We start from the raw sequence: 17,156 nt of genomic DNA, 5'->3' as shown, positions 1-17,156 counted from the left end.
CACGATCGTAAGGTCGTGATTTCAATTACCGGCAACGTGTTGGTCCCTGAGCAAGACACTTTATTTGAAGTTGCTCTAGTTCACTCAGCTGGCAAAAATAAGGTGTACCTGTATTTTCTGTGTCACGCTGAATCTCCTTGGGAACTACATTAACGTTACGCGTGTCTGTGGAATGCTCAACCGCTTGCATGTTAATTTCCTGGGAAGGCTGTTCTGTTGATCAGATCAGCTAGAGCCCATATACTTGTGCTGTCAATGACTTCCTCAGCATTTCCATAGTATAACATTGTGAGGAAGGTTATCCGAAACATTATAGAGCAAAATGACAAATCAAGAATTTGAAGTAGACATATCATTGGAAATAATTTGCAAAAGTATTCTTGATACGACGTCGCATCTTCACTCCAATGGTAGCAAAGCATGAGAAATACACAGAGAGTCAGAAGTGGTTGTCATTGGATTCCTATGACTTCAACAGCCTCAATTTTAAGACTCATATTTCCGTCGATTGTAATTCAATGGAAAACTTCGTGTGGGACGCGGATGAGAAAGACACCAAACGCTCTGCTTCCAACAGCAAGGCTTAGCTCAAGTGGTTACTCGAAGATACTCTCAAGGACAGAGTGCGGAACGCATGAACTGGGTTTGGTGCTGTTTTGAGTCCGTAGTGGAAGCAGAGTAAGTGGCCATCTTCTAGACATAAATTGGTGGAAATTTTCGATTTTTGAAAGTATATATATATCTATTTTGATGAGATATATATATTTCCTTTTATGGAAACCGTGAAATTGAGTCCTGTATATATATATATATATATATATATATATTACAAATTAAAAGGGTAAAGGATTATCAATTTATTAATTAATAAATCAATTAATAATTAATAATTTTTACCAAGCCCATCGGTATGAAAGCACCATTATTGGTGGAGAACTTATTCAAAAGTTCATATATTTATAAATATAATTAAGGGATCAGCAAACTATTTGCTTCACCATATACCGAAGTTCAGAAAATAGCAGCTAAAAAAGCTGAGAATCTCACAGATAGCATCACTTGTAACTCACAAAGGCAAAAACAAGAAGAAAAAACTACGAAAAACTAACCAATTCAGATGATTAACAGCAGACGCGTTTCAGGATTATGATTAATAATTAACAATTAATAATCAATTTCCTTCATCAGTACTGTATTCCAGTAGTAAATTTGACTATGCTAGCAAACCCTGCAAGCATGGACGGGTAGTTCCACACCGACACAGATCAGAAAGCATAACCGAATCCACCTCGGTCAGCCAGTCTAACTGTCCCTTCCTCAAGAAATTACCATGTGCGCGACAAGTGATATCGCAGAGAAATCTGCGTATACTAATCTGGAGTGAATAATTATTACAAATTAAAAGGGTAACGATGATATTTCTTTTGATAAGCGGTGTCGATTTTACAATTCTGTAAATAATAGTAATATTCTATAAGCTCGAAGCTTATAAGTAATCACCATGCATTAAGTAGGGTAAATATTCTAATATTGGTGCCTATAAGTCCTCGACGGAAAAAAAGTAGGGCTTTCCGTATTTGTGGGATTTGAACACACACACCGCTATGTTTTCGCGACAGGTGTACTGCCGTTCCACCAACCTTTGGTTCCTTCCGTCAGATTTAAGAACTATATAAGCATATTAGACTATTTACCTCATTCATTGCACGGTGATCGCTAATGAGCTTTAAACTTATGAAATATTATTATGATTTACAGAACACTAAAATCGACACAACTTACCAGAAAATCATCGCAGAAAACGCACATGTATGTTTGGTTATAACAACATTATGAAATCATAGTACTTAAGTCTGACGGAAATAAACGAGAGGTACGTTGGTGTATCGGTACCACTCTTGTCATGAAAACATAGAGGTGTGAGTTTGAGGCCCACACGTACGGAAAACCCTATTATTTTTTTCGTCGGGAGCTTAGATGCCCCACTATTAGACTTAGTTAATATATATATGTATACACACACACACACACACAAACACACACACACACACACACGCATATATATATATATATATACATATATATATATATATACATATATATATATATATGTGTGTGTGTGTGTGTGTGTATGTGTGTGTGTGTGTGTGTGTGTGTGTGTGTGTGTGTGTGTGTGTACATATATATGTATGTACATATATAAATTTGCGTGTTACATCGCTTTACTTGTTTCAGTATACATTCGTGATAGAAATATTTCTACATTTCCTCGGCATTTCAGTATCACAGGTGCTGCATTAATGGCTGGAAGTGTTAGAAATAAACTCTTACTAGTGTACACGAACAAGTGATGCATTTTTATTTTCTTTTTCAGCCGTTTCTATTAAGAAAACTGCCCCGGTATTTTGCATGCTTAAAAGAAGTAGCTAAGATTATTCAGCGTTGCTTTATATATAACATTGTTTACGTATGCAGTGTACAAGCAGAAAGGTGTGCGCCACTAAATTTATATAATAAATAATGCGTTCAATAATGTTATTAAGTCCAGCCCTTTGTTAGGTTGTGAATTGCAGGAGAATGATTACTAAGAAGTATTTTTAACACTTCTATCCAGATTATATTAACATACACTCTATCGCAAGTTGTACGTAAAATAGATTTAAAATTGATCTTATTAGGTAAATGGAGAAACGAAACGTATACATCATAGTCGATACAATTTAGTATGCAAAAATAGAAACAGAAAATTAAACTTTTCACCCTTACTTTTATCTTATTACATACAAAACAAAACACATCATTTCTGAGTCCACGACAATATTTGGGAACAAATATAAATTAGACATATTTTACGATGCTCCAGTAAATATAAGCTATTTGCAGATTAATGACTATATTCCTGTAGTTTCTATGAGAGCTTTATATTATTCATACAATGATGAAACCATCTGGGAATCTAAAAGAAGTATTGCAAAGTTTTATTAATAATACTTTGAAGGTAATATAGATGTAGCTGCGAACATAATTTGAAAGTAGATATTTACATCGCTATCAAATAGCTACGTAAACGGTAGCTAAATTATAGCACATTTTAAGGGCAATTAATGAAATCAATATTAAAACTTCTCTAATCTAGATGCAGGGGCGACGGAGAGATATTCTAACATTCTACCAAGATGATCACAGTTAATGCACCGGTATTTACACGACTGAGAAGTAATACTAGTTTTGCTAATATTATAAATGGAATTACATGAAGATATTTAACGGGGAAAGTGTTAAATTATATGTTATGTACTTAAAGTCTAAATGTAACTTCGGAACACATTTACATTACATCATATGTATGTCAGTGTGAGTGTTTATGTGTATAATGTATCTTTATGTACACATATTTGTGTGGCTGAGACAGACAGTAAGAGATGGGTGAGGCAGGGACTGGGAGGAAAGAAGAGCATGTATGTATGGGTGTACCTCTGAACGAATATATAAATGTTAAAATTAATTCCTAGCCGCCAAATTGATGTACACATCCTGTGTAATTATCGAAATCGAAATATAAATGCGGAAAGAAACAGTTTTCATTTACAGTTCAATAATTTTTCCCAATATAATTGCCGTAACATAAAGAACGTTTAACAGTGATGAGATATTGAGATCATATATAATTACGTTAATTTAATTGTTATTCACTCAGACTGTTTTAGTCAATTGTGCAAGAACATACACAAATAATACGCGTACGTTTTAGCATATATACATATATATATCCTTATACATACATACATACATACATACATATATATATCCTTATAAATACATACATACATATATATATTTGTGTGAGTGTGTTTTATCGTGCTAATGATGATATATAGAAACCTATACGCATGTCTTAACACTAACATAAAAGAATAAGTATACTTCATTCATATTTTTATACAGATTTCAGTTTGTTTATCTGTCTCTTTGTCAAAAGCACCTGCTTTAATTCATTATCTTCCCATTCTCAAACTATACAGCAAATATGTGTGTGAGGAAGTATGCCTACATGGATATGTATGGTGTACATTAAATTATGTTTGTCTTTCACTGTGTGGATTGCATTTTTACTGATCTTACCATACGGAAATATTAAATACATACATGATATATATATATATATATACTATTTTTGAAAACAACTTCAGAGTTTCTCATGAATGTTCGTTGACCTAGATGCTTAATGTTAAATTACCCCTACATTATAATAGTAGTAAAAGAAACCCAACCTAAAATTGTGTTGCCACTATGTCCAGAGGAATCTTTATAACCATATACATGTATAATGTTTACCACATCCCCTTCCTTATAAGTGAAAGGTTGATTGCCCCTTTAATCTTTAAATCACTAGATAAGAAACAACTAAAATCAGGGACAGTTAGAATTCTACCTAGAATTAATTACTAGCCTGCTAGCCTTGGCTATGTCACGAATTTTTTTTTTTTCGTATTTTTCTTTCACACTTAGTTTAAATGTTGTCACAACAGTAATATGATCATTCTGCTGAAATGAAATTTTCAGTAAATTTTCTGTATCCTTGTGCAGCTGAACATTGCTCTGCATTTTACATTTAATGTAATCCACGCATTACTTAAATAAAGTAAGTAGTTCATCCTCGGAAACATTCCAGATAGACCTCAGAAATTTCCAGGATGTACCACCCTCGGGTTTTTCCAGGAAGTAGTTCATCCTCGGAGATTTGCCTGAAGTCCTCGGAACTTTCCAGGAAGTAGTTCATCCTCGGACCTTTCCATGAAGTAGTTCAGACATGGAATTACCATTAGGTATCGACACTTAGCAGGAAATCCCATCCTAGGAACATTCCAGGAAGTAGTGCACACTTGGGACTACCATTAGACATCGAGACTTTCCAGGAAATCCCATCCTAGGAACTTTTCAGGAAGTGGTTCACACTTGGAACTTTCCAGGAATTACTACATCCTCGGAAATTCCCAGGAAATAGTTCAACATAGGAACTTTCCAGGAAGCACTTCCAGTGAGGACCATATCCCTGTATTTTCCAGGACGTAGTGCATCCTCGGAAGTTTCCAGGTAATTCCATCCTCTGAACTTTCCAGGATGTAGTTCATCTTCGGAACATTCCAGGAAGACCTCGGAACTTTCCATGAAGTCCATCCTCGGAATACTCCAAGAAGCATTTCCTCCCCACCCACGGAACTTTCCAGGAGTAATTCCCTGGGGACTTTCTGGGAAGAAGCTCGCCCTCGGAACTTTTCAGCAAGAAGCTCGTACTCGGAACTTTCCAGGAGTAATTCCTCCCCTCCTCGCCGTCTCCACATGCGTGCCATGTTTTCACGCGAATCCACCCAGCCGTCTGGCCGTGAACCTCGAGACAAAGGATACAACGGTCGCCCATGTTCAATTTATATTATATATATATATATATATATATATATATATATATATATATATCATATTATATATATATATATATAGAGAGAGAGAGAGAGAAAATAAGCAAAATAGCTAGTTCTAAAATCTCAATAAGAAATGCAAGTAGTAACTATACTAAAACGTTATGTTTGTATCCACTTCAACATGACTGTACCGTACAAGACGTTACTACTAATTTTTGACCCCAGGAGAACATCTATATCCGATATCCGATATATTGCAAACAGGTGAATGAACGTCTACCATCTTCTAAGCAATATAACAGGATCAGTAGACCAGCCTAGTTTCGGGCTAAATTTTGCCCATCCTCAGTCCTGAGGGAAAGTGAGAGGCCGTTGCAAATGAAAACGGAAAATTTCGCCTGCAGTGAGTTGATATTGATTATGAAATCTACTCCGTAGTGAATTCAACGAATATTTAAATTAGAAAAAAACTTCCAGTTCAAATATTCAATAAACTTCAGAAATTGAAATTACAGGAAGTTTCTTGAAACATGTATTTATATAAAAACTTCCAGACGGTCAAGCCTTTAAGAATTGCTCTCTTTCAGTAACTGTTACATACCTTGTTAAAAAAAAACAGCCTTTCCCATTTTATTATAAATGTACGTATTCATGTACGTATGCACATATGTATGCATCGAATTACAAAATTCAATATACAAAATAGTCGATGACGGGATCAGTTCAAAATTAGTATTTGGGGAAAAGGAAAGTGTTGGTGCCTATATCTTTTTGGACATTGTCTTTCCACAGATAATAAGAAAAGGGAAGGGAAGAGCAGGAAGATGTTGAAACAGAGAAAATTATAAACGGATATAAAATTCGAACGAGGGAAGTTACCTGGTGTATTGCTGAACATTTCACCGTTGACTGACCAGTAATAGTGTGCAGAATGAGATTAGCATTTTCTTGTAGGAGAGCATGTAAGACGTGCGTGTTAGAGTGTGTGTATGTATGTGTGTTTTTGTGAGCATATATATTTTTACTGAGGTGTATGGTCAAGTAGCGTTTGTCTTTGTGGTTCTTTGTATGACGTTTGGGTGTATGACAGCAGACGTGTATATTTGTATAGACATATTATATAAAGTGTAAAATATTGAAGAGAAACGAATCGAAGTGTCCTGTGGTATGTACTTGAAGAAGGAATATATCTGACGTACTGATATGTCAAACACCATGCAAACATCCTTCAAAATTTAAATTATGACCAGCTCCACTTCAAAAGGGGAGATAATCTCATGATTGCCGATTTTTCCCAACACTGAGAAATGTTCTCCATTAAGGAGAAAGGTAAACTTATAGTCTGGAGATAAGAGGACAATCAGAGAAAGTCTACACATCATTTATGTCCTCTGGATGTGTGTGCATGTGTGAGTACCTAGGTATGATATGTATCAGAGTTAAACTACAGCGAATTGTATAAGTTTCGCCAAGAAACTGTAAAATCTGTCAAAATCTGCGCCATTACTGCAGTAAACCAGTGCTACAAACGTTTCAAATCAATGACAAGTGATGCCCTTTTACATGAATTATCATAAATAAACAACAAATAAATAATTGAATCATGCAGTTCTTTCAGAATCTTGGATATTCTGTAAAAAAAATAATAAAATAAAGGGATGTTTAATTTCCTTGTAATCTATTTCTGTTGAGTTGGTGATATTTAGTTCCTAAGGTCTGTAATATTTCTAGACTAGAATACGTTTCACTTAACTTTTTATCATTTCCTGCATAATGTGAGTATTGCTTATTTCACTGTCGTTTACATATTCGCTGATCATAAAGTTACTGCATGTGTTATTTCGTTTCCCACGCACTCTGTTAACAAAAGGTGATGCCTGTAGCAATCTGCGACGATTTAATGTTTATGGTTATGTTTCGATATGAATAGCAATAATTCTATTGTAGTGTGTTGCACAGACTAAAGTGTGATATATTTTAAAAGATCGGTATAGAGAGTTGATATTTATTCTGTATTTTCTTTCACTTCATTTAAAATCCTTTTGCATAGTAAGTATTTACTTTTTAACGTGAAATAATTCTTTCTAACATATAAAAGCACACGCAATCAACCCCGCGCACACACACATATGTGTACACGGATACCAGCCAGCATTTAAATACATACACATATTTTTAAATATGTATTTCTCCATTGTAGTTTGGCTTAAGTTGGTGTGTTTTCAGGTGCGAGCGTGTGTGTTTCTGTATGAGGATATGTGTGTGTTTGAGCGCGTATGAGGTTGTATCTGTGTGTGCGTGCAGGTTGTCATATCCCATCACGGCAATTTCTTCAATAAAATCTCAGTTCTGAATCTGAGATTATCATATATGTTTTACACTTTTCAATATGACGTTTAATATATCAACACAGTTTTGAATATCTCTCATGGTTTTTGAAGAATTAATCTCTATTTTCTGTAATATAGTGTGACAATACAATATACATATATACTTTTGCATATCGATAGATATATAGCTATATATAAATACATATGTATATATGTATATATATATGTATGTATGTATATATATATATATATATATATATATATATATATATATATATATATATATATATATATATATATATATATATATATATATATATATATATATATATATATATATATGCATAATATATGTACGTATACATATATGTATATATATATATATGCATAATATATGTACGTATACATATATGTATATATATATATGCATATATATACATGTATGTATCTATATATGTATGTCTATATATATACATGTATGTATATATATATATATATATATATATATATATATATATATATATATATATATATATATATATATATATATATATATACATATATATATTCATGTATTCATTGATTACAGCGTTAAATAGGTAAATTAGTGAAGGTAAATTAAATGAAATTGATTACATACAAACAAAAAAAAAACAGTTTTTTCCTCCCTTTTTCTGTCTCTTTCTGACTTGATTAATCATCGTTTCGAGGTAAGGAATGATTTTTTCACCTTTAGATCATCAATTTACCATTCAACAACGGACATTTACTGTTTTCCTCTAGTCTGGGATCTGTTTACTGTTTAGTAACCTCTAACCATTCGTGACTTTATTTCCACGGCTGTTACTATATCAAAATATACTTTCCATCTAAAGAAATGGTAAGCAGGAGACGACAGAAGAAAATAAGTCATTAATCAGGTTGATCACTGTATTTTTCACATATATTCTTAAAAGTGATATTTAAGTAATATAAAATATTTATGATATACTATTTCTTTACTGTCTATAGAATTCTCTTCGCATGGTAATGACGGAAACGTTGAAAGGGTTTGGCTACGATTGAATATTATACTCAACCCTTGGTCTATGTGTACCATTATTTGATATACAGGACACAACAATTTGATCGCTATCATAATAATAAAGCGCATATTGGTGAAGAAAACATTCAGTTATCATAATATTTGCTATGTCACCAAGCAAATACTGAATAATAATAAAATTCTGACTATCTTTAAGAAAATAATGGTGTTTACATTAAGAATGTATCTTTACAAATACTTATAATAAACTGAATGATTTGGTATATTTCTAAAACCGTTGAATCTCAAAAGGAAAATATTAAGTGGGTTGTATATAAATGGAAATAATAAGAATACTCGGGCTTTATTAATTATATTTATCTCGATTATTTACCGTTAAATAAATAAATCAAAAATAATAATGACCGCATTTATAGCACAAAGTTGGAATTAATAGACACTAAACTGATGTTAGGATTCAGTAGATCTGGCTCGCAATAGATAATTTAATTGCTGGAAATATGAAAACAACATTTGCTTTGACAATATATAACACCTAATATTTCACATGAAAGGAAATGTTTTCACGCCAATTACTTTCTTAGAAATATGATACTTCAGCTTTAGTTTGGGAAATATTATTTGAAGAGCAATATCATTGATTTATTGCTTCACTTGCTTATACACACACTCACATGTATACAAATACCTATATTTATTTATTCATATAAATGCACACATAGTTATTCATATGTGTATATTATTATTAAGGATTCGGTCAGGGGAAAATTTTCCAATTTTCCATTCAATGTCATAGTACACATATTTATGTTACATGAGTACACACGCACACATACATATCATGCACACACATACACACACATAAATATATATACTTATATAAATGTGTGTGTGTATAAATACATATATACTTGCATATAGGTATCTATACATACATAAATATATAATATATATCTAATATATATATATATATGTATGTATATATGTATATATATATATATATATATGTATGTATATATATGTATATATATGTATATATGTATGTGTATATATATATATATATATATATATATATATATATATATATATATATATATATATATATATATATATATATATATATATATATATATATATATATATATATGTATATACATATATGCGAGTGTATGTGAGTGTGTATGCAGAATTAGCATAATATTGTAATATGGAGTGCTGTATATGCTTTTGTAGACTCCCAAATTCTCTGTTCTTATATACATTGAAGATTATGAATATAAAGTTTCGGGACAGATTACGTTACCAGTGACACGGTACTGCTCCGATTAATAATTCGGTATCATATAGGAGTTATAGTATTTCTGGAGAGCATTTGATTATTTGACTTTATTAATGTCAATGAAGAAATAAAACTCCCCTCCCGTCAAGTGTTGGTCGAACATTCGATCATCCGAATAAACAGCATGGAATATGCAGAAAGCATACGGCGTTTGTAGCGTTATATATTCTCTATATAGAGAGGCTATAATGTATATTCAACGGTATGAAACAGAACATTAAAATCCACTCAATATTTCGTGTATTCATATGTGTAATAATAAAGAAATTGAACAAGAACATACTATATGATATATTAAATTCTAGAAGCGGTAAGTGTACAGAGCTGACAACGAGTATTAAAATTCAATTTGTAAATCGTTCATAAATATTCGCTTCAAATTTTGGCACAATGCCAGCGATTTCGGCGCTGGGGGTAAGTGGATTACATCAACCCCATGATTGAACTGGTTTTTATTTTATCGAGCCCAAAACGATGAAAGTGAAAGTCAACCTCGACGCAATTTGAACCCAGAAGCTAAAGATAGATGAAATGCCTCTCAGCATTTTTCCAGCGTGTTAACGATTCTGTCAGCTCGCCGCCTTATCATTGATACATATACGTTTGAAATTTTGCATAAGGTCAGCAATCTCAGATGAGGGATTAAACCGATTACATGGAACCTAATGCTCGACTGGTACTTTTTTTGTCGACGGAGGGAAATAAGGACCCCGGCAGAATTTATACAAATATAAAGATGGACGAAATGTCGCTGAACATTTTGTTCAGTGTGCTCACGATTCTGGCAGATCAACACTTTGTTGCTCGTAAATTTTAGAGACTGTAACTTCAAAGTAAGAAAGAGGAGTAGAGTATTCTTGCCAGAAAATCGAGTTGAAAAGCAATAGCTAATAAAAACCCCGTCATTTCGTTAAGAAGTTTTGTTTGTATCATAATTCCAGGTTCCTAACCCATTGCAAGATACCTTGGTTCAATAACTTTTAGCATACTATCGGTAACAAAAAATTAATCCACAATGCACTTGAAAGAATGTTGAGCCTACCATCATAAGGTTATAGAAATGAGGTCAAGCTGCACGTTATAGCTTTAAGCCATACCATTTTGACATCATCATCACCGCGATATTGGTTCCCAGCAAAATCTTTTTTTGAGGATGTGAAACAAATGATAGTCAGATGGGCTGCAACAGGAGAATAGGGAGGATGGTCAACGACTTCAAAGTCATAGTCATGCACAGAATCCATTGAAGGCAACGATGTGTATGCTGAAGCATTGTTCTGATGAAACAAGTGACCGTTCGTCAGACTTCCTGGGCGTTTGATATTGATAGACTTTCAAAACTGCCTCAGCAAGTTGACATTGTATTTTCCATTGACGGGGTGGCACTTTCGATGATAGTCACTATCCCAAAAATCTGAGGCCATTACTTGCAGATGAAATGAACTTTGAAGCAGTTTAAGAAAGGTGATTTCACTACAAAGACTGCCTCTTCACCTCTGGCTCAAAGTGATGAATCCAACTCTCACACTCGGTTATGGAGAGTTCAAAAAAGAATTCAAGGAAACGTATTTTCTTGTTGTATAGAAAATTGCATGTATTTCAACCCATAACTATTGAAAGGTCATAGCAGAATCAGGTGTGTGATAATACCTCCAAAATATGTAGTTTTAACTTTTTCAGACATTAGATTGCAGCCATACTGGAGCATCGCCTTGGAGAATATTTCAATCCAATGAATCGAGTTCAGTACTTATTCTTTTGAGGCCGGGTACTTATTTTATCATCTCTTTGCCGAACCGCTATGTTACGAGTAGGTAACACACCAACACCGGTTGTCAAGAGCAACAGGTGGTGGAGGACAAACATAGGCAAACAAACACACACACACACACACACACAAATACACGCATATATATATATATATATATATATATATATATATATATATATATATCCACGACAGACTTCTTTCAGTTTCCGTCTACCAAATCCACCCGTAAGGTTTTGGTCGGTCCGAGGTTATAGTAGAAAACCCCTATTGAAGGTGCTATGTTTCTGGTTGGGAAGCTAACGTATAGATATAAGTCTAAACGACAAGATTTAGCTAATATTGACAGGATGGTGAAGTCTTCAATAAACAAGTCTGCATCCGAGACTATTCTACACTATACTTGGCACATATTTTGTACGGTCAGTGTATTTTCCTTTGGACCTCGTATTTTCACTAATTAATCAAACAGTTGTGCCGTCATTAACACCTTTCAGTAAATTAGTAGATCGGAGCGCATTGATGAATAAATAAAATCTTCATTAAATAGATCACATCTTACCCTTTAAGCATTAGCTTGCTATAGATTTGTGGCAAGCTATTGATTAGATTGAAAGGAAAGAAAATGGACCGAAACGTAATTATTGAAATCTGGTGGACATAAATGCTGACTGCTAGTTACATAGTACAACATTGAGGTTTATATATTCCAGTTTCGTAAGCAAGTATGACAGTAAACAGATGGAGAGACCGCTTAGAGGTTATCTCCCACATTTTATCAAGGTCAACAGTTATTAAAATATATCACGGCCTCAGGTAGATATGTAATATAACGTGCGTAAATATAGTGTCAGTTTCAGCAAAATAGACAAGTTTACAGCCCCATTTGAGCTATCCTTGTGAAAATGGGAAGATCCATATGTATAATGTGATTGTGTAAATAAAAGTAAGACCAGTTTGAAATTGCATCGCGCGCGCGCACACACACACACACACGTACATGTGCGTGTGTCTATTATATCTGCGTATGTGTGTTTGTATTTATGGACAGAAAGAGAATTATATAGGTAAGTATATTTGTATGTATGTATATCTATGTATATATATATATATATATATATATATATATATATATATATATAGAGAGAGAGAGAGAGAGAGAGAGAGAGAGAGCGAGAGAGATAGAGAAAGAGAAAAAGATAGATAGATAGCTAGATAGATAGATAGATAGATACATTTCTTTTATTAGCCACACAGGGCTCAACAAAGATGGGACAAATACAATGTAGAGCTTTTCTTTTGGGGAGGGGGAAGGGAACAAAAAGGAAGTAGGGGGGTGTCGATCAAAAGGGATCGTAGGAAGGAAAATGGGGGGGGGAGTTCGTTCAAAAGGGATCGAGAAGAAAAAAAAAGATAGATAGATAGATATGTTTTATGAACGCAACTAATAAGAGGTAAAAATAGAAGTTTGAAGAACATGATGCATTGTGGTTTCGAATATTTATACACATCTTAAGTATGAATATATATATATATATATATATATATATATATATATATATATATATATATATATATATATGTGTGTGTGTTTGTGTGTGTGTGTGTTTATATGTATGTTTTACCTCGTATGGCCACCAGATATTATGAGCGCTACCAATAGCGCTTCTGTAGCTGGTCTGCAGTTTTAGCGACGTGTACAATGTCATCTGCGAATTGTCTTGTCGGTGCGTTAGCTGCCGGTCATTGATGTTCACGCCACCTGCCCAATCGATGTTCGTAATGACTGTTTTTAGACATGCATTAAAGAGCTTTGTAAAGATGATTTCTCCTTCTTTACCACCCTTATCAATCGGTACCATTACTAGTTGTGATAGCAGATCTAAATCTGTTGGACACCTAGAGTCCAAATCTCTTATGCGTTCGATCCATTGCGCTTCATCATCTTGTATCTCCAAAGATATTTCAATAATACTTTAATCTAGAATAAGGCCTTTTCGTAATCAGCAAAACGATATATAGTGAATGAATCTGTTCGTTCGCTTGGTCTACGAGCTGTGTTAGAGTGAATATGTGGTTTATCGTATTCTAAACCTGCTTACTCTCATGGATGCTGGACGACGAGGTGTTTTGATTATCTGGTGTCTATGAAATATGTAAACAGCTTAAAGAGTCATATCATGCGATAATCTTTTAAAATCATCTTCATCTCCTTTCTTATGAAACAGAGTGGTACTTGATTCTTTACAGAGGGGGGATATTTTACTCACCTTCAGATAGCGTTTTGAAGCTTAGAACGAATATATTCTACAGCTCTTCATTATCGCATTTTTAACATATCCGTTGCGATGTCATCTTCTGCGTGAGCCTTGTATGTTTTCATCACTTTACGGGCGTTTATAAATTCCCTGTGGCACTTCTTCCAGCATTTGTATCAGCAGGAATCAGCCTTCACTGATAATTTTAAAAGGTTGGTGTAGAAGGTTGTGCAAACCGCTTTCATCTCCGCTTTTTCTGTAAACGTAAGTCCATCTTTGTTGTTAAGCTCGCTTACACCTGACATGTAGAGTCTCAGTCCGCTCCTGCATCATTTAAATGATTTCCTTTCCATTGTAGCCTACATCAATTTCTTCAATCCTCAATTCTTGAATTTATTTCTTTGATGTCTGATCGGTTTACAGAGAAAGAAATACTCAAGGTGATCTCTCACGTTCCTCTTCAGCATTTTACATTTTATTCTGTTCTGCGAGATAATTCCACCAAGCTGCCGCTGGCTTGCAGTATTTGCTTTTCATACGCAGCTCATAGTTTCTCGATAAGCAAATTGTAGTCTTCATCGAGCTTTTCAGTTTGACTCCAAACTTTTCTTCGTGGTAACTGTTTCAAACGAAAGGCCATGACGCGTCCATTCTTCATTTGCATATGCAGAGCCTGTTTCTCTTTGATTTCATTGATCACCAACTTTGATCACGATGATCACTGCCTGTGATGAATGGTACTACTACTGAGACGTCCCTCAATGTGTGCTGTTTATCAACCAGAATGAAAGTCAATTTCATTTTTGTACTGAGTGCTTGGGACTCTCCATGTCCATCTCTTTCGAGGTTGATTCCTGCATAGACAGTCCCTTATATAAAGTCACCTTGTTGCTGCTATGGTAACCAGGCGTTCACGTTTTTTATTCTTTTTTTACTCAAACTTATCAAGATGTTTCTCTCTTTGAAGCCCTTATCCAAACTTAGAAAGCTCCCATCACTATGGTATAAGTGCATTTGTGAGCTAGCGTTTTATTTAGCTCTAGGATGAATTCTTCTGCTTTGTCTTCTGTATTCGAATTTCTGAAAGCATAGGTCTGGATCATTTTCAAGGTGGAACTTCTTAGGTGACGGATGTTTAGTACTCCCATGCGTGATGAAGGCCATTGGTAAGAAACAATTTTTGAACATCATGTTGCCTTCGATGAACGCTATGTTGTTACTCACGCATCCCACGTTTCTCCCAGTCTCACAACTTTTCCATGTATCCAATATCACATTTATTCTCCCTTTTGAAGTGTTTCACAAATCCCTAGTGTATCAAATTTGATTGTCTTATTCTCTTCCATTAGATGGACCATTCCGGTTCTCTCTGCCAAAGACCTGTAGTTGTTGGTACATATAGCAATGATTGTTATCCATTTCCGTGGCGGCCTATTGGTAACTGATGTTCTTAGTAGTCTCTGGTTACTGATTTTGTTTCACCGTCGTAGAACGGCTCGATTGGCCAGCAGGTTACGGAGGCCATTTCTTCACAATGATTTAGCTTCTAAGATGAAGCCCCCCCCCCCGCCACTGGTTTGGTGGAGAAGGCCAGTTATTACGTCTTAGGTTTAGCTTGCTTCCTAACTCTAGCAAATGTACTTTGTACTCGCTTCCACGAGGTAGTCATTCCATAGCATCAGTAGTAGGGTACACTAGTAGCTACGTTGGACCAACCTGGGTCTTTCGCTTCCACTGTTGCATCTCTATGAACTACTGATGTATAATTTTGCAACAGTAAAGGAAGGAACATTTCACGAATTTGTGTGTCATCCTTACTCAGGGCCCATGCTAATCATTGAAATTTTTGTATATACACTGTCGTTTAGTGACTGAAGAAGACAACAACTTTTCTGATTTAATATTCTTCCATTTTTCCGACAAAACTTTGCAATTTAATTACTGTCAGAAACTTACATTTATGGTATTTTCCCATTTCATATTTGACCACAGGTTTAAGAAGTAAACGAAATTAGAAGTAATACATTTTACGTATTGCTTAAAAGTTTAAAACAACATTTACACTCTGCAATAAATTCAATGTTAATACACGAGCTGTCTTCACTTAACCATAATTGCAACACCAAATATATTTGAAGATGGATTTTATATTAGAAATATTTTTATATATATTTAATTTAACGTGTACGACACGAGTCTGAATTTTGTATATCTTTTTTTACAATGCAGTCATTTAGTTAAAGGTTAATTTAGTCCTATATTTAAGAGGTGAAGAATTATGTACATCATTTATATTATTTACATTTGATGGATATTTATTTGTCCTCATCTTTGTTGTTAACACAACGTCTCGGCTAATATACCCACCAGCCTTCATTAGGTGTTTTGGGGGAAATTTCGAACCTGGGTTCTCATTCCAAAGGTATTTTTTGATGTTATTATTATTATTATTAGTAGTAGTAGTAGTATTAGTAGTAGTAGTAGTAGTAGTAGTATCATCTTCATCATTATTATTCAGGTCACTGCTTGGATTCGAAATCGGAATCTTTGGGATAGTAGACCGCGCTCTTAACCCCACTTTCCGAGTTCGATTCCAAGCAGTGACCTGAATAATAATAATAATAATAATAATAATAATAATAATAATAATAATAATAATAATAATAATAATATATATATATATATATTTGTAAGTCCTGGTATTTTTGTTATGTATTTGTCTGAATATTTTTTTATTATACCTAAGGCACCTACTATGATAGGAATTGTTTCTGTTTTTAGATTCCACATTCGAGTTATCTCTACTTCCAGGTCTTTGTATTTTGAAAGTTATAATAATAATAATAATAATAATAATAATAATAATAATAATAATAATAATAACATCGAAAAATACCTTAGGAATGAAAACCCGGGTTCGAAATTTCCCCAAGACACCCGATAAAGGCTGGTAGGTATATCAGCCGAAACTTTGTGTTAACAACAAACAAGATGAG

At 33.9% G+C, this 17,156-nt stretch overlaps 1 pseudogene; it reads right to left on the bottom strand.

Annotated features, from left to right (window-relative positions):
* Positions 1-15,937: 15,937 nt before the first annotated feature.
* LOC128248806 (U6 spliceosomal RNA) lies at positions 15,938-16,031 on the bottom strand (annotated as a pseudogene).
* Between the last annotated feature and the right edge of the window lie 1,125 nt (positions 16,032-17,156).

This window comes from Octopus bimaculoides, chromosome 9 (genome assembly GCF_046866305.1).
Source record: "Octopus bimaculoides isolate indiv1 chromosome 9, ASM4686630v1, whole genome shotgun sequence".
In the NCBI taxonomy this organism is placed as follows: domain Eukaryota; kingdom Metazoa; phylum Mollusca; class Cephalopoda; order Octopoda; family Octopodidae; genus Octopus; species Octopus bimaculoides.
Note: the sequence above shows the minus strand (reverse complement) of the source record. Positions and strands in the feature narration are given on the sequence as shown.